This window comes from Fringilla coelebs (assembly GCF_963513975.1).
Source record: "Fringilla coelebs genome assembly, chromosome: 19".
Lineage (NCBI taxonomy): Eukaryota > Metazoa > Chordata > Aves > Passeriformes > Fringillidae > Fringilla > Fringilla coelebs.
Window position 1 is genome coordinate 11469068 of NC_140045.1, and position 23463 is coordinate 11492530.

Genomic DNA, 23463 nt, shown 5'->3' on the forward strand with positions numbered 1-23463 from the left:
TTCCATGTATTCCACACGTAGTCATTCCATGTAAGAATTCCATATTTATTTACCACATTCTACAGCCCTGAAAACAACTCCCACAGAGCAGCACTGTGCCATTAAATCCATGGAGCCTTTTTCCTCAGATCATGTAATCCAGAGGCCAAATACAGACTTTCAATACCACGTGCATTGACTTCTAAATTTTCACATTTCTGTTTTTATTTTGCTTTCCTGCGTTTTGCACTGAGAGTCTGCTTCCTATGTTTGCCATTGCCACAATGTTTCATTTAATCCGGCAAGGCAGGGAAAAACTACAAATGTGTGCAAGGAGCTTTTGATTCCTAATTAAAGACAAGGATCTCCTGGAGCAGGTCCAGATGAAGGCATGAAGATGTTCAGAGGAGCACTTCTTCTATGAGGAAAGGCTGACAGAGCTGGAGCTGCTCAACCTGGAGCACAGAAGGCTCCTGGAGGGTCTTGTGACCTTTTAGTTTATAAGGGAGTTTTCTTATGACAGATAAAAAAGAAACTTTGCACCCCAAGAGTGCTGAGGCAGTGGCACAGGGTGCTCAGAGAGGTGGCAGATGCCCCATACTTGGAAACATTCAAAGCCAGGTTGGACGGGGCTCTGAGCAGCTTGTGTATCCCTAATCATGGCAGGGGTGGGACTAAATGGCTTTTAAGGGTCCCTTCCAACTCAAACCATCCTGTGACTCCACGAGACCTTCAAATGGCACTAAAAAAATGCTGCAGGCATCCCAGCGCTCTGTCCATCCTTTACTCGCATCAGCACGTCGCCAGGATTTCAGCAAAAACCTCGGTCCTCGCACCAGCCACGGCCCTGTCCCCCACACCCATACACAACCAGCAGAGAGGAGAGGACGGGCGCTGTGCCGTCAGAGGCAGGAAAAACAAAAAGAGCCATGCTAGCAGAGGATGGTTTCGATCCATCGACCTCTGGGTTATGGGCCCAGCACGCTTCCGCTGCGCCACTCTGCTGCTTATACCATAACTCTCTCCTGCCCCTCATTAGAAGGAGTAATGCCCCGCCCCGTTCGTGTACAGACGCGTTCCCTGCCCGCCCCTGCAGCGGCCCGCTCCGGAGATACACTCCAAACACAGCAGGAGTAATGGTTATAACTTAAACAAAAGTTTCGCCTCAGCAGGAGGAAGAAACTCTTCACACTGAGGGTGGCGGAGCAGCGGAACGGCTGCCCAGGGAGCGGTGGTCTCCCTCTCTGCAGATACTCAAACCCACCTGGACGCGTTCCGGTGTCACCTGCTCCGGGTGACCCTGCCTTGGCCGGGGCCTTTGATCTCCAGGCGGACCTTCCAGCCCGAACGATTCTGTGATTCTGCGAAACAAGAATGGCTTCAGCCACCCGCTCTCGCCTCAGGTAAGCAATATTAACTAATTTAGGTCCAAACCACCGATGTGCCACCGCAGAAAGTGTCACATTCCTAGCTGCGCACAGCCGAACGTGACCGCGAAACCCGCCGGGGGTTATTGATACAAACGGCCGCGTGAGGAGCCCCGGTACCGCCCCGCCCCAGAGTGCTTTGCGCGTATTTGCATACAGCAGGGCTATTTGCATAACCCCGGTTAGGCCGGATTTGGGGGTCTGTTCGCCCCCATCCGCTGTCTCCTGTCCACCAGACCCTCGGTACAGTCGGGGTGCTGCGCACGGCTGCTCCTGCTCCCACCAGCAGGGCCGGTTTGTCCCACCAGGGTCACCCTGACCTTGCGGATCTCGAATCCTAGGGGTACAAATACCGCCGGGTAAGGGTTGTAATTCGTGCTCGCTTCGGCAGCACATATACTAAAATTGGAACGATACAGAGAAGATTAGCATGGCCCCTGCGCAAGGATGACACGCAAATTCGTGAAGCGTTCCATATTTTTTTCTCCCTCTCATCCCGCCCTGCAAGCCTGGAAGAGGAAGCTTAGGGGTCATAGGGACATAGAGACCATGCTCTCCATGACAGGTGAGGGTCAGGGGAGAGGAGACGACCTGGAGTGGCAGCAGGGGAGGTTTAGGTTGCATGTCAGGAAGATTTTCTTAATGAAAAGGGTAATTAAACATCAGAATGGGCTGCTCAGGGTGGAGTCACCATGCCTGGCGGTGTTCAAGAAACAGCTGGACGTGGTCTGGTTGACAGGGTGGTGTTTGGTCACAGGTTGGATGCGATGATCTCAGAGGTTTTTCCAGTTGATTCTGTGAGGCCCTTCTGGCACCCCAGCAGCTCCCAGGACTCCCAGAGACACAGCCAGGATAACAAGGGGTCCCTTACTCCTTCCTGCTGCTCCCGTGCCACAAGGACGGGCACTGAGGTGCCAGTGCCTTGGGAGGGTGTCTGACCTGGCTCAGCTCCTCTCTGCACTGCACAGAACATGTTCTCCCCAAGAGACCCAGAGGCTCAGGGCCGTACCCCAGCTGGGCCCAGAAGTTTTCCCTGCGGTAACAAATTCACTATGGCTGCTGCAGAGAACTGACTCACAAATGAGAGCATTTGCCCTGCAGGGACTTGCCTCCAGACTCAGATTGTGGTGCTGCCACAGGTTAGTACTGTGAAAAACGCGTATTTTATGATTTTCACAAATATTAAAATGGATATGATATGTGTTGTGTTAGAAAATAATGCTGTTATATATAGTTTTAGGTTATAACAAAATGTTAAAATAGAAACTATGCTATGTAGGAGAGCAAAAAACTTTTTTTCCTAAAAGAAAGGACTCTCACAGAGATAGCAGTCACAGGACACCTAAATATTTCAGAGAAAGAGAATTTATTGCCCCATTATCAGGAGAAATGAACTTCTTCCTACCGCGTTCGGGCAGAACAACGCCGTTAGGATTATGAGGAAGAAGTTGACACTGACCAGACAGAATCCTGTGTTTGAATGGAATTTATGCATCATGTATGAGATGTATGAATATGCAACAGATTATTGTTTTTAAGGGTTAATCCTCTGTTAATGTGGGTCCTTTTTCGGGCTTATGCTGCACATGTACTAAAATTGGAACGATTACGTCCGTAACTCTTTGCTTCTATTGTCTCATACTGTCCTACTTCAAATTGTCCAAATTATTATTACTCAAATTATATTACTATTTTTATAACCATTTTATTACTATTAAACTTTTAAAATTTTAAAAACAAGTGATTGGCATTTTTCACAGTACCTTTTGCATTTCATCTTCTCCTCACTATCCCTTGCTTCCTCTGCATGCAGCACAGAGCAGGCTCTGGCACTGCCAGGCTCTCCTGACCTCTGCATGGCATGCACTTCAAAAATGGACATTCTCTAGTTCTCTCTATTTCCTTCTGAGGACTGTCTCCGCAGAATGGTTTTATTTCCATGCAGGGCGTCCTAAGCAAAGCAGTGGGACTCTGCTCCACAGAACAGCAAATCTCCCTGGCCATTGCTGAGGTGCTCCCATGATGGCAGGAGTAGCTCTGGCTCAAAAACTGCATGTTCTGTAATTCGCCTTCTTTCTCCACACTACAGGATCTCACTCTTGTGGGAATCGGTGCTGGCTACCAAAAGAGCAGGGCAAAAATTTGGCAAAAAGGGCAGCACTGAAGGTACAGGTACCATCCAGAGTTAGCAGGGGCCAAAAAGCTTGAGTTCCTTTGCCTAGAGGGTGTGTGGCAAAGCACTGAATCGAGATGGACTGCTTCTCTTAAAGATCTACAGCTACTGTGAGAAAATGAGGAGTTATTTCTGGAATAACTCTTTTATGGAATAAGTCTTTTATGAAGAGGTAGTGCTTTTTTGGCTTTGGCACTGGGGATTTTGTTTTAATCCAGGCTGAATCCTGTGATGGGGTGAGTGAAGCTAAATGAGGTGGATGCTTTTTAAAAGAAAAAAGCAGAACAGAGGCAGATGGTGAGGGGGAGAAAGTAAAATAGGAAACATGAAACAAATATATTGTTAGAGATGCCATTTTTCTGTAGTAAAAATGCTTCAGCTTCTTGATTTGACTGTTTGTTTTTTTTTTTTTTACTTCATGTTTCCTGCCTGTTTTATTGCATGTTAAGTACCACACAGCATAATTCAGTTTCTTTTACAGATAAAAATTATTAATTCTTTCAGATATGATGCTAACAGGTAAAAGAAGGAAGTTAGGAAGCTCATGTGAAAGATTTTAAATGTGATGAATCATCCAACCTCAGCAGTGAACAATAAACATGAGGAATTCTGCTTTGGTATTACTTGGATTAGGCTGCTCAAGGTGCAGTCAGAGTGCAGGTCTTGTGTTAACTTTCCTTAAAATTGGCAGATGTGATTGTCCCTCTTGTTTAGATAAAATTATCCAAATATTCCTGGCTAATTTGGTCTGAGTTTTTCATTATTTATTTTAAAACACAGGCTGTGTCAGCAGGAGTGTGTGGCAGTGCCAAGGACCTGGTGGAAGGCAGGTTTCGTGTATGTCACTCTTGGAACACCCTGTGACAACAGGGATTGCAAATTCTCACTGTATTTTCTTTCTTTTGGTGTCGCTGATTTAGCATTTTCACAGGTAGGTCGCATTTCAAACATCTTTTGTTCTTCAGAGCAAAATTCTAGTTTTGTCTTTGAATCTGGCCTTTCAGAAGGTAAGATAACCACACAGTATTTTGGATATTCATCCTGCAAATTGCTGCTTGGGAAAACAGTAGATGTTTTATTGTGCATACGTAATTGAAGTTTATTATTAAACAAATATTTTTAAAACCATGCTGAATTATTTCTTCCTCTGAGCTTCAGCGAAGGACTGAGAACAGTGGCTAAGCGCCACTGCCTGCTCCCTCAGGACAGGTTTCGAGCCATTGCCCTGGTTTGACACTTAAACCCTTTTTTTTTTGACTTTTTCTTTAAAAGCAGGGCGGGCCCCTCACGTCATGCTGGCGCCATCAGCCCGCGCCGCCGGTCACATGTCCCTTGTTTACCCCGATCGCTGCCGGTGGTAGGGACGGACAGACCGACCCCGACCGACAGACCGACCACCCCGCCGGGGGCAGCGGGAGATGGGCGTGGGGGGAAATGGCGGCGGGGAAAGGGTGTATGTACCCCGCAGGGCTGCTGTGAGGGCTTGGCCCCTCTCGGGCGGTGTGAGGTGCGCTTGTCCGCCCTGCGGAGCGGCGAGAGGGGCTGGTATCCCCTCAGGGGTGGCATGAGGCGGGAATGTCTGCGTCTCTGTCCGTGTTTGTGTCCGTGTCTGTCCCACGAGCGGTGTGAGGCGGGAATGGTCCCTCCCCTTAGGCGCGGCGCAGGGCGAGAATGGCCGCCCCCTCCCCTCAGGGGCGGTGTGAGGCGGGAACGTCCCCTCCCCTCAGGGGCGGTGTGAGGAGGGAACGTCCCCTCCCCTCAGGGGCGGTGTGAGGAGGGAACGTCCCCTCCCCTCAGGGGCGGTGTGAGGCGGGAATGGCTCCTCCTTTTAGGGGCGGCGTGAGGCGGGAATGTCCCCTCCCCTCAGGAGCGGCGTGAGGCGGGAATGGCTGCTTCAATTTGGGGCGGTGTGGGGCGGGAATGGCTCTTCTCGTTAGAGGCGATGTGAGGCGGGTATGGCTCCTCCCCTCAGGAGCGGCGTGGGGCGGGAATGGCCCTCTCCTCCTCTCATGAGCGGCGTGGGGCGGGAATGGCCCTCTCCTCCCCTCAGGAGCGGTGTGAGGCAGGAATGGCTCCTCCCCTCAGGAGCGGCGTGGGGCGGGAATGGCCCTCTCCTCCCCTCAGGAGCGGCGTGGGGCGGGAATGGCCCTCTCCTCCCCTCAGGAGCGGCGTGGGGCGGGAATGGCCCTCTCCTCCCCTCAGGAGCGGCGTGGGGCGGGTATGGCCCTCTCCTCCCCTCAGGAGCGGCGTGGGGCGGGAATGGCCCTCTCCTCCCCTCAGGAGCGGCGTGGGGCGGGAATGGCTCTTCCCCTCATGAGCGGCGTGGGGCGGGAATGGCCCTCTCCTCCCCTCAGGAGCTGTGTGAGGCGGGAATGGCTGTTCTCCTCAGGAGCGGTGTGAGGCGGGAATGGCCCTCTCCTCCCCTCAGGAGCGGTGTGAGGCAGGAATGGCCCTCTCCTCCCCTCAGGAGCGGTGTGAGGCAGGAATGGCCCTCTCCTCCCCTCAGGAGCGGCGTGGGGCGGGAATGGCTTCTCCCTTCAGGGGCGGTGTGAGGCGGGAATGTCCCTCTCCTCCCCTCAGGAGCGGCGTGGAGCGGGAATGGCCCTCTCCTCCCCTCAGGAGCGGTGTGAGGGGCTGTCCCGCAGTCCTTCGCCGTGTTCCGCCTGGAGGCGGCCCGGTTCTCAGCCGTTTGCCGCGGAGAGACGCCGAGGGGGGAAGAGCCGAGCGGGTGGGCGCGGGTCGGGAGCCGTCGGTGCGGGGTTGCAGCGGGTGCTTGACTTGCGAGGAGCCAGAGGTGTTCGGCCATCAGTCCTCGCTGTGCTGGCTCGGGACGCTGAGGTACCGCCTGATGTTCTGAGCTGCCTCTCAATAAAGCCTCTCCTTTATTTTCAGGCTCAGCTTGTCCCTGCCAGCAAGGAGGTGTGGAAGACCCCCAGTGTTGTCTTTTCTGGAAAAGAGAAAGAAGAGTCTTGATAGAAGAAGGGGGAAAACAAGGATTTATGTGGGAAATCACATTGACCGGTGGCTGACACTTAAGAAAAAGCTGGACTTCAGAACCGACGCAGAAGTCGCAGGGTTTTTACTGGGTATGTGAGTAGATTTCGGTATTCCTCTGTTTGCTAATAGCAAGTAAATAATTGTGAGTGTTGATATCAATTGTGTCTTTTCTTTCTAGTTATGACAGCTACAACCTGTTGTCCAGAGCTCTGCTCTGTCCCCTCTCTGAGGGTGTGAGAAGGATCACTGGGAAGGAAGAAAGAGCATTGTCAGCCAGCACTCCTTTAATAGCAGCAGATGGAACGTTAGTACTGTCCTCTCCTTACTTGGGAAGGGTAGATAAAATATTTTTCTTGGTACGACTTGAAGGACTGTAGCTGACATTTAAAAATAATGAGATAAAAGTTATATATAAAAAGGAAAATATGCAGCTAATTTTAGTTAAATTGAAGATGCTGAATATATTTTGTTCTTTTGATTTTAGTAGGTGAACGAGTTGGGGTTCGGAAAGCAATTCTATGGCAGAGAAGAATCCTTGGAAGCTAGGTCAGGAGTAAATAAATAACAGTGCTGATGAAGCTGAAAAATTCAGGTACATTCTTCAAAATAACATTTTTCTCTGGCACTATAATTTTAGGTTAGAGTGGAGCACTAACTGAATCCCTTGGACTGATTTGATACAGGCAAGACAGAGGGTTTGTGTTTAATTCGTTGCTTACTTCAGCCTTGCGAGATGTGAGAAATATTGTGAAAAATTGTTTGGTATGAAAACAACTTTGTTGCCCTAAAAGGTAAGGCAGTGAGGCTTTGGAACAGTCTCATGATATCAGTGGGAAGGTTTATCCCCACCAAATACATAAAATGCTGGAGAAATGATCAAGCATGTACACAGTGTCAATTGTACAAGGCTAAGGAACAACAGCTGCCTAAGAATGAGGAGAGTCAAAAATAAGAGGAGTTTGATGAGACAGACATCCTCGGGCATGCTGTGTTATTCCAGGGAATATTTCCTACCAGGAGAAGTTGTATAACCTCACTATGAGGAAAATAGTTTGTGTTTCAGTGTCTGAACCCCACATCAGTGGGTACACTGCTGGGTTTGTCTTTGGCTCACAGGAGAGCAGTGAGGTGGAGTGCTGATGTCACTGAGGTTCTTAGTGGCTGTGGGATGTACACACAGGGCTCAAGTCAGCTGCCCAAAGTCCTGTTGGTAGCTGAACTTGCATATTAAGACCAAACTCAATTGCTAACTCAATGTTTTTAAAAATCTGGGCAGACAGGAAATAATAATTTTTTTTCAGAAAGGAAGAATGTTTATGATAATATATAGTTCTTTCTTGTTTTCAGAGGTGTGGTACTGCACTTCCTATTGAAGGGAGGCAATGCAGGCAGGTATTTCCTGCTTTCCAGGCACTTGGCTGTCATGCTTTCCTGTTGTTGTTTTGGGCTTTACCAAATATGTCTTTTCATTCTGTACTTGTGAGGGTCAAGAAAAGAACAAGGTCTTATTGTAGGTGCTTTATTGGCACATTCAGAATTAATAATCATAAAGCAGCTGTTGTATTCTAGGCTTTTTACTCTTGAGTCTAATTTTAGGTTGGCTAAACACTAGCTATTAAGGGACTGTAGACATCAAAGACAATGGAGGAAGAACACTTAAATTCAGCTTCATTGGTGGCTTAATGTTTGGTTTCTGGCTTGGTTTTGGAGCCTGATGACATTGGCTTTCAGCAGTTGTAGAGGATTAAGTTGATGGAGAAGCAGTGGGGGAGTCAAGTAGATTTTTGCCAGGTGAAATGGAATGGTTTTTTGAGTTGTGGCTATTATGAGGAGTTGGCAGGTTGATAAAACAGGAAGGAAAGAATGTACAGAAATTCTGATTTAAAGGGGCATTACCAGGGCAAAGCCAATTGGAAGGGTTACCAGCCCACATCCAGTAAGGTTTCCAGTACTTCTCCACTGCTTCTTCTGTTACTAGCTTCTAACTTTAACATTTGGAATTTAACCAAGCTTATTTAAAATTCTTTTTCTGATGTACATGTTACAATTACAAAGTTGTCAAAGCAGATAATAAACAATATTTTTAAAAATTTATGTTATTTGCTCTAGCATTGAAATTACAAACCAAAGTAGTTGAACAGGATTTTTTGAGGAAGCTTTGGGGAATTTGATTCTTTTACTATTGCAGTAGTTGAATGATAAGGATTTAAAAACTCCTTTACTGTGTAAAAAAGACAAATTCTCATGATAGGATTGCCCGAGCCAGGGGGTTGGAACAAGATGATCTTTAAGGTCCCTTTCAACTCAAACCATTCTGTGATTCTATGAACTGACTTTCTTGCGATTTGATTATGGACTGTGTCTTTTTTTTCTTCAATTCAGTAGAATTGAAACAGAATACAAATGCAAAATGGATACTCAGAAGTGTCACAGCAGTTCAGAGAGGATGGCTGAAGTGTGCAGTAGGACGAGTTGGTGTCAGTCAGTAACAAATGTTGAGTTGGGATGCCCCAACTTTGTGGGAGGTTTCAGCCTGTCCCTGTCTCTCCTAATTTGCCACTGGCTGCACCTTTTGTAATCATTTTTGCTACACAGCTCTCCTCCTAGCTGTGGGACTTTGCAAGACTCTGTGTTGCAGAAGTTCTCTTCATCTTGACTAATGTATTCTCTGAAAAGCCATGTTATTACTGTCCAGACCAGGCAGTTGTGAAGTGCAGTTCCCTTGGAAAGCAAATAAACAATCTCTAGGGAAGGTCAAGCATGCTGTTAATGCTATAGACTTACCATGACAAAGGTGAACAGCTGAGGAGTTTCTTAGGAAACAGGAAAGTATAAGTTAAATTTAAGAGAAAAAAGGGAAAAAAAAAAAAAGCCTGATAAATATAACCTGCTTGGTCTGACAACTTCCTGTTCTCTCCAAACAAATCAATCTTCAATGCCTTGTTTTGACTAGTTGCAATTTTTAATTGGCCTAAAAGATTCTGCATGTACTGCTTTTGATCTTTAGTGTTCATAGTTTGTTTTTAATTAAAGAAAGGAAAAAAAAAAAAAAAAGAAAAAACCAAAAGCAACCACCCCCCACCCCTGTCAAACCACAGTCTGTGGTTGTTTCACTAATGTGACTTCAAAGGGACTGTAACACAGCTTTTCCTTACAGACAATTGAGTGGTTAGTGTCAGACAAATAATTTATTATAATGCTGAATGTTGGTCTGTATTTCACTGTAGTGAAACCTCTGCTTATACATCATAAAACATAAGATGTTGGTCTCTTTATGGGCATGGCACATAGAAAAGCACAAATGCACTTATTGTGATGTTTCCTCTTATTTCCTGGTTAGAAGATTGTATTAAGGGAGTGCACTTCCCTAGACATAGTGAAACAATATAAACTTATTTCATGTTTAGGTATTTGAATGTCATATTGTAATTGTAATTACTGTGTTGCTTTTCAGGGTGAGCAGCAAGAAGAAAATAAAGCATAAAACAATACAGGGGCAATTTTTACTCCACTTTGATTTTGCTATGAGATATTGTGAACTGTAAAGAATTACTGTAAGTTGTGTGAAATTCCATGTTGTGTTGAACAGCACATTAAACTCAATTACCTAAAGTTTTATTGTGTTATGTCAATGTTTAAGTGTGTGGAGTGGATTATTTCCCTGGAAGAGTGTGCAGAGTTCTCTGAGGGGCAGCAAAAGAGGACAAGCTAAAGTGCTCATGGTATTGCTAAACTTAGTCAGAATTTAATAACTTTTTGTAGGTTATCTTAATGACTGAGTTCCTTACATTTTATTTAAAATTCAGAAGAGTTAAGATAGAAACAATATTCTAGTGTCAGTTGCAGCATAAAGAGTGCTTCCATCTGAATGTGTTTCTTGGAATGCTTCTCTTTAGGGACGTCTCATATATTGGAAGGCATTTGTGCAGGTGATTGATGCCCTGGAAAATGATGGGTAAAAATGCTGGACTGTAGATTGCACTGGTGCCTTTGAAAAAATGAGTAATTGAGATCAGCTACTCTGGTGCTTATCTAAAATCTTCTGTTATTGAATCATTTGATGTCTTGCTTTGCTTTTGATAGTACAGAAGCTGATACATGAGCTGATAAGTGATGAATCTTAATTATTTTCTTCTGTAACAGAGATGAAATAAGTGGAGTACTTTCAGTAACTGAAGTTCTGCAGAACGGTGTTGGCGGTTCTGAATGTTTTGTAGTTACCAAGTGTGAGTAATCCTGGAAAGGTTTTGAACCAAGAAGCTGAGGTCGGTACAGCATTCAGGGTATTCAGTGTATGGTTGTCAGAAGCACAGAAACTTCCCGCGTTCTGATTTTAACTTTTTTTTCTTTAACCACACACTTGCATAAGCTTTCAGGTCTTGATCTTACAGTATTCAAGCCAGCTGGGCTTTCCCACCAGCTTACACTAGAACAGCCTCTCTGTGGGGAGAAATTCCCCTAATTAGATCATTATACTCTGCATTCAGTTTTTTAAATGAGCTACTTCACTGGCTGTAAGAAACTACTGTTGCTCCTAAATATTATCTTGATGCTTTTGAAGTATCTGAATTCATTGTTGCTTTATGAACAATAGATTTTACTCTAAATGTTGTTCAGATAGCTTTAAAAAAATAAAAAGTTGAGAAGTTGAGAAGGCAGTTTTTTGAGACTTTCTCAAAATGAAAATGCCACTTCTTCTGTATTTGTGTTCTCTCTTTGCTCTGTACCTTTCACATTTTTCTTTGACCAAACAATGACTCATGTAAATAACTGTTTGGCTTGTGGAAGAAGTGTGACTGGTGACACTTGTGCTCAGTGAAGTGTCCTCCAGTGCTCTCAGATTTTCAGCTGTTGGTGTCATTACAGTGAGAAGGGAAGAGGACTCAGCCTTCTGTTACATTTTCCTCCACAGGCTTCAAGATCAGAAGATTCCACAACTGCATATTCTCAGCCAGTTCAGCCTCATTCTTGTGCCTTTTGAAATGCACATTGCAAATGTTTCTATTATTTAACGATGGTAAATGTTTCTATTATTATTATGCAAGTAGAATAATCCTGCCAGTACCTAATTTGTTGAATTGCACTCACTATGTAAATTACTGGTAGAATGATTTTTCTTGTTCATAGTTTTGCAGATCACCACAGACCTGCTGGAGAGGGGAGTAGAACTGAGGGGAGATACTGGAATAGGGTACTTCAAACCAGTGTTTCAATGCCCTGTTTTCTTACTATTTCATATTGCTGTTTAATTCTCTGCTATATTCTTACTCTGAATGCTTGTAAGCCTGTGAAGCTTGATCAGTCAGTCAAGAGGAATGCTGCATCAAGGCACATTATTTAAGAATGTAACAGGCAGGCAGGAACCTGGTTTTATTCTGAATTCTTCAGGCTTAGTAGATCATCATGGGTTTTATCTTGTGGTAAAATTGAAATATGAAATACGACTTTTATATGCTGTGATCATTTGTCTGATTTAATAGTATGAAATACTATCATCAGAGTGATGATGATGCTTGTTACTACTTTTGCAAGAGGCTTTCATGTCCTGTGCCCTGTTTTGGGCTTCTAAATCAAGACACCCCAAACAAGTTTCAGCTGTGTGTTGTATTAAGCATGTTCTCATGAGTCACTGCTGAGAATACTGATCAGTGGATAGCAGGAAGGAGAATGCTTCAAAGGAAGAATTCCAGAGGTTGGAGAAGTGGAGTTTCAGTTTGAGATGTGTAAATGAAATGTGGGTCAGAGAGGAATGGTGAACCTGAGCACTGTTTGTGGTTTGAGTGTCCTGTGCCAGCACAAGCCTGCTTCCTCTCTTTTCCCCTGTCTCAGCAGAAACAATTAATTTCATTTATAATTCCAGAGATTCCTCACCACTACAGCACTCAGAGCCCTGGCAGTGAGGATTGTGGTTTCACAATTCTGAGGATTCAACAGATAAACTGGATGGTTCTGAGATCAGGTAGAGCTGATAAGTGTGAGAAGTTACATGTTCAGCACCTCAGGTCATAAAGCAATACTTCTTTCTGTAGTTCTTGTGCATAAATGTAAAGCTACCTTGTATTTAAGATGCCAAAATCAGTCTGCTCTACTCAGTGCTGTGTGTAATCATGCTGTTTGCAGTGTTCAGAGGAGCTGTATCAGAGACTGCCCAGGCTATCTAGACATAAAGAGAGCAAGTGCTTTTGTGTGTGTGTGTACACACACAGCCTCACTCTCCAGTTTATTTCATGAAACCTAAAACTAACATGGCTTGAAAGGAACCTCTGAAGGTCATCTCATCCACCCTGCTCCAAGCAGGGCTGACTTCAGGTTTGGATCAGGTTACTCAGAGCCTTGGCCCTCTGAGAACTTGGCTATTTTATAGAATTTTGAAATGTTTCATAAAACATAGGATCCAGAATGATTTCATCTTCCATTTCTGTTTTCCATTTTTCTTTTTTACTCTTATTGTAGTAGTCACAGTCCTGATCCATGGCATTTAAGATATGGGAACCCTTAAAATTAAGTCACCTTCATGGGGGGGACTTAATACAATTTCTGATTTGAATAGCTTTGTCTGTACTAGGTAACAGTGTGTGCATGTGGAGGTGTTTTAGGATTTATCACAAACACCTTTCTCTGGCTTTAAGAGAGGATATGGTCTGAAGTGAGATGACTGCAGGCACTGTGTTGAGTAGTCTTTTTTATGTGGTTACAATAGTGTGTAAACATCTGTCTATAGTAGCAAAAATACTTTGGTAAGTGTGTATGCAGTAAGCAGAGACAGTGAAAAATCAGGGTCTCTTGTATGAATGTATGTTGCTGTTGAACTCAGTTACATTGGTTCTTTGGCTTCAGTCAGACTAAGTGACAAACTGCATATGCTTTCCTAAAAACATATTGGGCTTAGATATTTTAGATCTAACTAATGTAGTAATTGTTAGGCTATTTTCTGAAGTTAGTGTGTATTCTTGTTCTTGATCTCCAAATTCTTGGAATATCTGTTAAATCTCATCCTGGCTCTTCCTGGTTCTCTACACAAATTTCTTTTGAGGTGTTAGGGCATAGGTTGGACTCGATGCTCTTAGAGGTCTCTTCCAACCTCATTATTCTGTGATATGCTCCTTCTTGGTTGGTCAACCTTGGTACAGACATCAGAAAACATTTCAGCAGAAGAATTTCATCAGTGTTGGTACGCTTTGTTTAAATAATAATTTCAAAGCAGTTTTTGACATGACCTATTTTTCAAATGAACACAGCACTTCTTGTCTTAGTGTTACTATCTTCAATGGCAAAAAATAAAATCCTGCTGTAGTAGGATTTTTTTGAATTTAAAAATTCCATCATAGGATAAACTCGACCTGGCTTTGAGTATGGTACAGTGGTGTTTAGCTTGTGATTCAGCTGTTGATTTGGGATGACTTAAAGTGAGTCTCTACAGAACAGCTCTGATAATTCTTGTGCTGGTTTAAATCCCAAATTAGATAAAAGTACTTGGGGATATTAGAGTGCAACATATTTAATATTTCCACCAAGTTGTCTTTCCTTTCCTTTTCCAGAAGGGCAGATGAAAATACAGGTTGCAGTAGTTAATTCTCATAGGTGAAAATGATTATTGTCTGTAACATCCTGATTCAGTGTCTTGTGTGGGCTTGCAGATACGAGTTTGGGTAGGATTTGAGCAAAAATACCTCACCAGGTTTGTGAACTTTGCTATAAATTAAGACAGCTGCAGTTGTGTTTTGTGAATGTGTAGAAAAAATAACTCTTCCTGGAATTCATATAGCTGTTGTCTCCCTATATCTAAATAGTCCTAAATCAGCCTTTTTTAAAGTCTGATCATAGGATAAAGATTTGCATAACTTTATTTCAAGATGGATGAATTATAAATAAATGTAGGAAATGCAGGAATAAGGTACTTGTTCTTCTTTTTTAGGATAGCTTCCAAAAGCCATAGCCAGCAGAGGATCTCTGGTGGAAGTCTAGAAATGCTCTGGTGAATGTGCACAGTGTTCTGTCAGACCCATTCCAGGGCTGTGCAGGGCTGCCAGGCTATCCAGGGTAACAGGGCTCTGGGCTGGAACAGGGGCCTGGCTTCATGTTCCAGCTCCCACAGCTGCTGCTGCTCTTCCCTTTTTCATTCTCCCCACAGCCTCTGACACACTTGGAGTCCATGTGATAACCTGGAGACAGGAACTCACCTCAACACACCCTCAGAGGGGTGGTATCTTTGGGGTTTTTTATTCCTGTCATTGCTTTCATGTGGTTTGTTCTCAGTCACACCAGGGAGGTGCTGTGAGGCTGGGAACCAGTGGCAAGCCCAGGAAATGACACCAGCACTGCAAGCTTGGGATTGAGCTGTGGGCTAAACATTGATCTGTGATGTGAAACACCTTTTCACCTTGTGGTCATGCAGAAAAGCACTGAGGAAAAAGCTGATCCAGCTATTCAGATTATTAAGTCAAGTTATTCTGGGATCTTAGGCAAATAATACCTATTTTTGGTGACAAATTTAAAGCCTGTTGAGCATTAGAAATAGGATATTAAGGGTTTAACTTTAATATTATGAGCTTCCAGAATGCTGATTTTTAGAGCTTTTTTCTTCATTTGCTTATTCTGCCTCATGCCTTCCTAATTAAAAAAAAAAAAAAAAACAACCAGGTGTTAAGAGGGGGAAAAAAAAGTTTGTGAGGATACTTAGTAGATGTTTTAAATTCACTTGTTTCAAATTTTGATTACTCTTTGATATCAGATCTTTGTGGTGTAAAATAGCAAAGGTTAATTCCAAACTGCAGGGCAGTATTGATGTTTTTAATGGTGAGATGACACCAGGTGTTCTCAGAGAGGGTGAGTTTTGTGTTTAAAATTCTGTATTGGGAATTGGAAGAAAAAAAATATTTTTAGATAGAAAAATGTCTCTTTTGGATGTCCAGTGATCCTCTGTCCTTCCCTGCTTCCATCCATCCTAATCTTGGTTTATTCAGTTACAGCTGTGAGTGTTTTTCTTCCCCTCTTGTCTACTAAAACCCTGCCTCTGCAATTACTGCAAGTGTTTTATTGGGGGGAAATTGCCTTTCAGTCTTTTCTTACAAAGGAAGAAAATTAATGGAATGAGATTTTCAGCTGCATTTACATGTCTGGGTTTGTGTAAAGACCGAACAGAATCACAGATTTTCAAAAAAAGTTGATAAACTGAGGGAAAAATGTTATCTGTGGAAGGAATTGAAGACTGTTACTGGTGTTAATTATAGGAAGCATGTTCTTACCTGTATTTGCTTTTTTCTTTAATCAAAATGGAGCCAAAATCAAAGAATGAGAATGCATAAATCATGTGACGTTGCACAAACACATTTTGTTGTACAAGGGCTATTAGGAGACTTGAAAAACCTGAGGTAGTGGGCTACAGTTGCTGTACTTGAGATTTTGTCATACTGACACAAACTCTGTTCATAATGCTGCCTTCAAAGCTTGGCCAACCTCAGAGGGAGCCAAAGCCCCCTGCTTTGAAATTAAGAAAGATACCTTTATATTGAGCAACATTCCTCTTAAAAGCTGCAGAAAGTAAAACACACACAAAAAGGTCAGGCCCAAAGGTCAGGCAGAAAGAACATCACTGGCACCAAACTTGCAAATAAAATCATTTCTGCAGAGCTCTGTACCAGTATATGACAAAAAAATTGAGTGATATGTCACAGGTCAGTTTGCAGAATTGTGCTTACATCAATAATCTATTTGATTGCTGCAAATAACTTCTTACTAAGTGTTTTCTGGGGAGGAAAACAGCCTTATTAAGTAAAATAAAGGCAATTTGAGTGAAAAGTGCCATTAGGGATCTGATGAGGGAAAATACAAATAGTCCCTTGAAACTGATTAGTAGCAAGTTAAAAATTCATTAGAATCCTGGAGCCTGCCAACACACTAATTAAGTAGTTGAATTGCTGAGCTTCTCAAGTCATCCCCAGCACTGACCAGCCCCAGGGCAGTGACAGCACTCTACAGGGCAGGGCTTGTGTAGCTGCTCTATTTACAGACAGCTTCTAAATTTAATAGTGGTTTACAAATATATTTTGGGTTAGAAACTCCAATGGTGATCTGTGAAAGTTGACTGATTTTATGTTTGTGTCCTTGGGAGAAAGGACAATGTGTTTGTGAGCTGCAACCTACTAATATTTCAACTCTATTTTAAACTCTCAGTTTCTGCTTTTATTTCTATCTAAGAATCCTGTTAGAAAGTGGCTGGATTTTATCTGCAAAGCTTTTGCCCTCGGCAAGTTTCAGGTGGCATAAACAGCTTGTGAGAAGTCAAAAGAGTCCTGTAGTCCTGTAGCTGATGCTGTGGAAGGTGCTCTGCTGTGTAGTTGATTCATGTTGCTGTTTTTCTCTAATGCTGCAGTCCATCCTCAGAAACACTTTAAGTGCATCTTAAAATTTTAATTTATTATGGTCTAAATATTTATTACACAAATAGAAATGCTTCTCTTCATGTTAACTTTCTACTGAGCAAACTTTGCTCTTTTGTTGTTTTGGGTTTGTTTTTTTTCCTGAGCCACGTGCTCAGGGGAGGTTTGGTTTGGACATTGGGAAAGATTCTTCCTGCAGAGATCAGGAGACTGTGGGGCACTGCCCAGGCTCCCCAGGGAATGGGCACAGCCCCAGGGCTGCCAGAGCTCCAGGAGAGCTGGGACAGACTCTCAGGGTGGGGCTGTTGGGTGTCCTGGGCAGGGCCGCAAGTTGGCCTGTGATGATCCCTGTGGATATTCTGTGATTCCTTGTCCCAGTTCTGCACCTCACTCAGTGATTTGATAACAGGCAATGAAAATCTGTGTGTTGCTGCCTGCAGTGACTCTAGCAGATTGTTCCACATTGCTCTGTGTTCAGTGCTGTCACTATCCAAACAGGCAGCTCCCCTGGCAGCAGGGATGCCCCACAGAAGGCACTGGATGGAACTGGGGGCACTTGGAAACGCTGGTGAGAAACTCTGGATCCTCATCACGAGGTGGGTTGTTTATTTGGTGGTTGGAATAGTCTATTGCATCATTCCTTTTCTGAGACTGGAATGAAAATAGAGTATCAAATTAACCACAGGCTAATTCAATTAGCAAAATAAATTGAGGTGGGGGAGATGGGCTTTGAAGAACCCAAGTCCTCAGCAGAGAGATTTATTCCTCTGTTGAACATCTGTCAGTAATTACTGTCTCTGAGCATCAGTAGCTTCTGGTCACAGACTCTCTGCTGGCTGTTCCTAACACAACCCTGTGGTGGCCTTTGACTGATGAGACTCAGCTTCATTTTTCTGCTCCTGATTGAGGTATTGTAGTGCCTGTGTGTTGGTGTTCTGAATATCTGCTGAAGGGAACTATTTTCCTCACGTGTGGTTCTGTTTTCCCCAAGGGTCTCACCTTTACAGTGCTTATTATGCATCACTCAGGTGAACATGTAGAAGTGAGTGACATCTTTCTGCCTCAATATTCTATATTTGCAGTAGATATAAATTGCTTTTCATTGATTTTTTTTTTCTTCTCTCCCTGTGTTGAAAAGACTTTGGTATTGATATTTGGGCAATATTTCTTTCTTTTCTTTTTAAGTTAATCTCAGACCTGTCTGCGCTGTCCATTTTGTATTGCAAAACATGTTAACATGAGTCTGAATTTTGAAAAGATTCCTGTCTCTCCTGTCAGAAATGTTTGTATTCTCCCCTTGCCCTTCTGGAGCTTGCTTGAGCACCTTGTGATTTGCACAGGACTCAAACAGAATCTCTGCACCCCAGCATTTGTTTGGGTTTTTTTTTCCTAAATGTTTCTAAACAACTATTTGTTGTTCAAGTGTTCCCCTCCCAGAAAGAAGTCAATAGTGTGACTTTCTCTCTTTTATCAAAATTTTAAATGCTTTATGCTTTAAAGATTAGGTGTAAACCTAAGGAAGTTTCATAGAAAAAGCAATTAAATATGACAACCATACTGAATATTTTGAGGTTTATTAGGAAAATGAGAATCTATTGGGCCAAACCTGAGACTGAATGTACTTCAGTATCTTGTTTTGTCTTCAGGAAGGACATTCTCAAGCAGCTCCATCTTATGTCAGTGTTACAAATGCAGCTGTGCAAGACTGGCTCTTGGTAGATTTTGGTATAAACAGAGAACAGAGGTTGGTTCTTGTGTTGGAGGATTTCTATCAGGGATGGAAAATGTCCTATTTTAAGTTGTTCAGGCTTTGGCTACACATTAAAAATACCAATGCTAAATACTTTATATGGATGTGAAAAGCAGTGCTGCTGTCATCAAATTCCTTGTAGGATCTTTCTTTGTGTGCTTTGAATTCAGCCAGTTTCTTTATAGGCATCTTACAATATCTGTTTATGGAACATGAGGTTGTTCTCACAGTGCTTTTGCCTTATTACTGATTTCAGTAACATTTGTCTCTAGTGAAAACAATTGCAATTGCTTAACCTTTGTGTCATAGTTTTTCATACCTCAGTATCTCCGTAACTCTCTTCTGAAGTTTGCTTTGTTCTGCAGTTATCCTGTTGGACACAGTAAGAAATATTTCAAAGACAGACATAAAGAAAAATATTTCACTGTTACTTTCTTTTTGACTTTCTGTTGGCTGAGGAAAAGGCATTGATTTTAAAACAAACCCAAATCAAACTGATTTTGATAAAAACTTCATTTCTCCCACGCTGAAATGATAAATTTCAATTAGAAGGCTCTATCATGAAAAGAATATTTTAAAGCCTGTTTTTCTATTGATTCTTGTGAGTTTTCACTTGGTACTTGATTTACCTTTGGTTATGTTTCATGTAGTTAATTCACATTTTAATTCAAAGAAAGTTGCTGTACATTTCTTGATGCATCAAAGAGATGGGATAAACATTTCATTGCAGAAAAGGCAAAAGAACTTGGAGAAAATTCTTGCAGTGGAATTGTGGCTCATAACTGATAGCACTTACTAATGATCAACATTAAATCCAGTGAGTGCTGCACTGATGAGATCTGGTCCTGGTTATACTTCAGGACTTCACTCTGTAGAACTCTTGGTTAGAAGTGGATAACAAAACTTCAGTGCTTTTGAATCATCAGGTCCAATTTTAAACAAAAAATAGAAGCCTGAAGAATAATTAACTATTTCTTTGGCAAAGGTCTGGGTCATGCAAGGCTGCATTGCAAAGCAGGAGGAGTTTGCATTTCCAGTTAACAGACACTGCTGCTGCAGCTTCTGAAAATCCTTTTGTGGAGCTGCAGTGTAGAGTTCCTTTCTGAGTGATTACCTGGGAGAGTGGAATGGATGCTCTCTGTTCAAGGCATTTGAGTTTTCATTGTCTCACAGCACATGGAGGATTTGGGGCTGTGCCTTTATCCCTTTGGTCACTACCAAGTTCCAGCATGGCTGAGTCGACTGCTTGCCTCCTCAAACTGCTTGAGGTCAGTTATGTAATTGCTCTTTGCAGATAGGAATTAATTAGCCTGATTATTTTTCATAGATTTTGGATGGCTTCCCCACCTGGAGAGGAGCAATTCCTCTGTGTCAGTGAGTGATTGCTGAGCCAGAAGCTTTCTGCCTTGCACTTGTAAGAAGTGCTGACTGGTTCTTTGGGTTGTGTTAGGAAGCAGGCAGCCTGTGGTTAGAATGCAAAGGATAATAAAGCAGTTCTACAAACAAGCTGGCCAGCCCAGGGAGCTGCTGGGTGGCTTTGGCTTGTGCAGTGCTCATTTCCCTTCTCTCCCAGGTCAATGGCATGTTAACAAATGGCAGCTCAGGTAGCTGTGTTTGCCCTCCTCCCTATTCCTCCAACAAAAAAATGTGTTCTGGATGTCTTAGGTTTTTTAAGAGAATTGCACTTTACAGCTTTATTACTTAAAGAGGTGTGAAAGTCATCCATAAAGGAAAAAATGCTAACGTTTGAGGTATAGTGGTTTATTTTGTCCTGTATTATTAAAGTCACTTCAGAAACTGGCTGGGTGTATCTGGAGAGCTTCCCACCATCCCAGCCATTTGCTGTTTTCACTATTTTGCAGCAATTACACAGTGCTTTTTCAACACTTTCCCCTTGACCAAAATGCATTTGTGAGAAAATGACTAAATCCCAGCAGGAGTCCTGCTAAGTTTTACACACCTTGTTAAATTTAAGGATGTGAAGAGCTCCAGGATAGTTATTGGGATTACCCAAAAATGTGCCTGTGGGTTTGAGGCTCTGCTGGAGGAAGCTGTTACTGCTTACAAGGGGCTTCTCACCTTGGGAAAGGAAAAAATGTGCTTGTGAGGTGCAGGGATATTAATATGGGAAATCTTTCTTCATTCAGTTGCACAGGGTCTGGTATTTGAAGGGCTCATTTTGTTATATCACACGTGGATGTTACTGAAGTGGTTCTGACAATTAACTTTGTAGGATTTTGTTTACTAAAAATCAAATCTCACTGGAAGCCTGGGACACTTGCTGTAATAAAAAGATTATGGGTAGCTCCTGATAGCTTTTAAAAGCTGTTTAATTGCTGGTTGTGTCAAAGTAAGCAATTAAGGTCACTTAATCTACTTGATTATTCATCATATTTCTCTAGTAGTACTCTGTGCTTGGGATCTGTGAAAATGTGCATCTTGAGAAGCTGCTGCACTCATTCACAGCCCTCAGTACAGGGCACATGTAATAAGAAAGAAAACTTCATGGCAGTGCTAGCCCCAGCACAAGCAGCTGTGAATGAATGCCCTTGTGTTGCCACAGCAGGCGCTTCAAGGAAAAATGAAAAAGTCTAAAATTGTGTAGTCATTTAAAGGCAGGTTGGTCACATAAAACAGTATCAATGGATTAGCTCTTAGATGGTACTTACACACTTCTGTTAACCTCAGGCCAGATCATCTTAAGATTACATGGTAGAGGTGCTTCATTTCTGTGATGCAGTCAGGTGCTGCTGCATAATATCATGGGGACTGGACAACATTGGGTTACTTGGCATGAAGTAGAAAAATGGAAGAAGTGCTTTGAGAGCTTGTTTAGTGCCAGTGGCCATTGCAGGAGTTTGTTGGGATGATTAAATTTTGGTCAGTAACTTCATGCTCTCCTGAATAGTTAAGGTGGATACAAGGCAGACAGAGAAAGTTTTGCTTTCAGTCAGCTGGCGGGGGAAAAAAATAAGTGTGAAAGAGCATGTATCTGCAGTGCAGCTCTGACATCAGGGCCAGGTTTTGTTCCACGAGTGGATTTTTGGGGAACCCAGAGACCCAGAACAGACAGAATGTTCTGTCAGTGTGAGCTGTTCACCACATGTACCTGCTCTGGTTCCTGCTCTGTGCAGCACCGACCTGCACATGGGCAGGTCAGGGTGACCTGTACCCGTGCTGTGTGATCACAAAGAAAGTGACTAAATCTGCTCCAATTTAGAAAAACATGGACAGAAGGATCTCAGCTGTCCTTTTGAAACGAATGGAGCTTCTCACAATGAGGTCTGGTGTTTGCTCTGCAGTGCTGCTCATGCAAAAGCAAACAGCCCTACTGGTGTTCAGTTCCTTTCCACAGAGCAGCTTAGTGATGGTGGGACCCTTGGAAAGAGATTTCAGTGCAGACAGATTGCAAAACTTCAGCATTCCATGTCAGTGTTCTCTGTGTTGTTCTCTATGAACAGGACAGGATCTGTATCAGCTTTGTGAATTCAGTACTGCTTGTTATTAATGAATTAATACAAATTAAGAAAGCTGTGATTCACATAACAGAAAATGGTGAAGTAGCAGCAGTGCCTTTGAGTTCTGCAAACTGAGCAACCACCAGGGTGGTGAAAAGTGCTGCTGGCCTGATGGAAATTCACCTGGCTGCTCTCCCATTCTGCCAGTTTTCTCTCTCTGCAGGCGTGGGGTGTGTTAGGAGATGGCAATCCATGGGTAATTCCAGCCAGCAGGGCCCTCAGGATCCCAAACCGATTGTTAGCAAAGCAGGCACAACATTTCTGTTGCCAGCAGAGCCAAGGGATAAAAACAAGCTGAGAATCAGGGAGTCATAACTGCCTCTCTGATGCTCCACATTTGCTGTGCCAAACATATGTTGGTATAGAAGAAAGTCTGATTCTAAATACCAAAGTGTGGGCAAGATTTAACTAAAGTTTCTGTAAAAGAAACCAAAGCTCTAAACTGTTGCTATATTTTGCTGCATCTGCTGTGCATATGAGATTGTGTAAATGGACTGAACCAGTATGGAATTATGTTGTAGCTGCCTATAAGAAGTGCTGATACAATCCTAAGGGTAAAACTAAGGTTTGCCATCACTTTGCAGGTAGCAGGTACCATATTCTGTTCCTAAGCATTCACAAAATAGTTCTACAGTTGAAGATCTGTTGACTCAAATGTGCAAACCCAAAAGTTTCAATTTCAACTTTACTGCTGGATGTTTGCTAGCAGGCTGACTGTTTTTTTTGGCTGAAGTGTAAAAATGTTGAATGTTTTCTGAATTCACAGAATGGTTTGGGTCAGAAGGGACCTAAAGTTCATCCCCCTGCCATGGGCAGGAACACCTTCCACCAAACCAGGCTGCTCCAAACCTCATCCAACCTGCCCTTAAACACACCTGGGCATTGGGCGGCCACAGCTACTCTGGGAGTTATTTTATTAATAAATAATTGTGAGCTTCAGTACTGTAAAAACCCCAAACAACACAACCCTTTTCTCAGCAAACCATGGGGAGGTTATGGAGCTGCTACGGTGACAGGTTTGCAGTGCATATGTTGGTAAATAAGCATGAATACATTTTAGCACCCTCTTCGCAGTTCATAGCCAAAAGCGTTTAACTGTTTACTTTTTAGTTTTGACAGTGCCTGGTCCCTGTAACAATGAGTATTTGGATCAGGTGTAATATTTTCATTGCAGATGCTGTGTTTGTTGAACTGTGTAAAATTAATGCCATCTTTTTTGGGAGCCTGTGCCATTTTCAAG

General features: G+C 43.1%; 1 long non-coding RNA gene across 5 annotated transcripts; it reads left to right on the forward strand.

Moving 5' to 3' along the window:
• The first annotated feature begins 4918 nt into the window (after window positions 1-4918).
• On the forward strand, window positions 4919-10179 carry LOC311161288. 5 transcript variants are annotated; one of them, XR_014616633.1, is made up of 6 exons: window positions 4919-4936; window positions 6472-6665; window positions 6755-6880; window positions 7061-7168; window positions 7924-7964; window positions 10031-10179. It is a non-coding gene; the product is annotated as an uncharacterized lncRNA (long non-coding RNA). The 5 variants fall into 5 exon arrangements; XR_014616634.1 differs by having other exon boundaries at window positions 4921-5032; XR_014616635.1 differs by lacking the exon at window positions 4919-4936 and adding an exon at window positions 4968-5086.
• The last annotated feature ends 13284 nt before the right edge of the window (window positions 10180-23463 follow it).